The sequence below is a fragment of the Alligator sinensis genome, unplaced genomic scaffold (genome assembly GCF_000455745.1).
Source record: "Alligator sinensis unplaced genomic scaffold, ASM45574v1 scaffold778_1, whole genome shotgun sequence".
In the NCBI taxonomy this organism is placed as follows: domain Eukaryota; kingdom Metazoa; phylum Chordata; order Crocodylia; family Alligatoridae; genus Alligator; species Alligator sinensis.
The window spans coordinates 397,215-399,294 of record NW_005842946.1 but is presented as its reverse complement, the minus strand read 5'-3'; positions in this window follow the sequence as shown (position 1 = coordinate 399,294).

The following is a 2,080-nucleotide window of genomic DNA, read 5'->3' as shown; positions in this document are numbered from 1 at the left end:
TTTGGCCAGGACCAAGTCTAGCAGAGCATCACCTTTGGTTGGCCATGTACCTCCTGAGTCAGGAAGAGCTCCTTGACACAGGTCAGGAAGGATCATGACCGATCCAACTTAGCTGAGTGTTCCTCTCAGGAGATGTCTGGATAATTAAAATCACCCATGAGGACCATGTCATGTGCACGTCAGTCAATTCTTGGGTGAATTCCAAATCAAGTTCCTCCCCCTGGTTTGGTGGTCTGTAGTATACACCTACAGGTCTCTTTCGCCACATGCCCCCACCCCTGCAATTTAACCCAGAGGGTTTTGAGCTGTTCATTTTTGGAGCTGATATCAGTCTCCAAGGAGGTGTACTGCTCTTTCACATAGGGAGCAATACCACCACCTTTCTTCCCTAGTCCCTTCTATGCAGGGCATAGCCCTCTAGAGCTATTGGGAGGTGTCTAGTCACGTGAGGTGTCCCACCAGGTCTCCATAATCCCTACTAGATCATAATGCCCACTGGAGAGTAGGAGGGCTAGCTCCTCCTGCTTGTTTCCCATGCTCCTGGCATTAGTATATAGGCACCTGAGTCCTACTGAGGCCCTCATCTTCCTGCCCCATTGATGGAGAACTATTCCCTCAGCTCCCACAAAAGTGGCTCTCCCAGTGTCCCTATCTACAGTACTCACTTGTATGTTGGTCCTTATACATGTTTGAATTTGTGTATCCCTGTCCCCCAGCAATCTTAGTTTAAACACTTGTCCAGAAGATCAGCCATCCTGGCTGTGAACAGGGACTTACCTTTCCTTGTGAGGTGGATGCTGTCCTCTCCCAGAAGTCCTCTCTCCCTGAAGGGCATGCCATGGTCAAGGAATCCGAAACCTTCTCGGTGACACCAGCATCAGAGTTGCCAGTTCACTTCCTCAATGTATCCTTCCCTTCTGGGACTGTGGCCTGCAACAGGAAGCACAGAAGAAAAAAACTACCTGGGCCCCCAACCCCTTAAGCCCAGCTCCCAGAGCTATGTAGTCACTCATGACCCAGTCTGGATTATTCCTGGCCTTGTTCTCATCCATGTGGGAACTAATAACAGCTGGAGGGCTGGATGAGCCTGGGGATCCTCTCTGTTACATCTCAGATGCAAGCCCGTGGGAGGCAGCAGACCTCACAGGCTAGGGGGGCCGGACAGCAGACGGGTCCCTCAGAGCCCCGCAGGAGGGATTCCCCCACCACCACCTTGTGCCTCCTCTTAGGGGCGGCAGCAAGCTACTTACCTTCCTCCTCTTCTGGTAGCAGGGTTAGGGTAGTTTGTCATATTTTATGCTTTAGAGTTGTGTTAGAATAGCTTGTCATATTTTATGCTTTAAAGTTGCACCTGTTTATAGACTGGTGAATTACATTATTGCTTAAAGTTTTATTTTATATTCAACCTAAAGTTCTGTATAGCCTCATTGTTATCTGAACTTTTCATTTTGCTGGTGTCTGCAAGATCAGCTGGCCTTGCCTCTTGCAAGCAGCTCATGCCCTTGAGTTTGCTCACATGATGTTTCTTTCCTTTTCTATCACTGTGAGAAGTTTTTCTAACACAACATAGTAATAGTTTTGTTGCTAGCTCAAAGTAACTGAACTTGGCACTAACCAGCTGAATCAGAGGGATGAAATGATCGGATATGTTAATGAAAGGTGATAAATGAGATCAATGGACAGTGGCCACGAACCTGTGCTGGTTTCCCCTCAGCATAATTTGTCCTGCCAGGCTCTCGCAAATGTGAGCCTTAATAATTTTTTCAAAGACTTTGCCAAGGATGGAGGTGAGACTGACTGGTCTATAGTTGCCCAGGTCCTCCTTCCTCCCCTTCTTGAAAATGGGGACCACATTGGCTCTTTTCCAGTCCTCCGGGACTTGGCCCGTGCACCACGAGCATGCGAATATTCCCGCCAGTGGCTCTGCAATGATGTCAGCCAGTGCCTTCAGCACCCTCGGATGGAGCTCATCCGGGCCTGCCAACTTAAAGGCATCCAGTTCTTCCAAGTGACTCTGCACCATCTCAGGGTCTACGCATGGAAGTCTGGCGCCTTGCTGCTGCCTCTCTACAACCCCAGT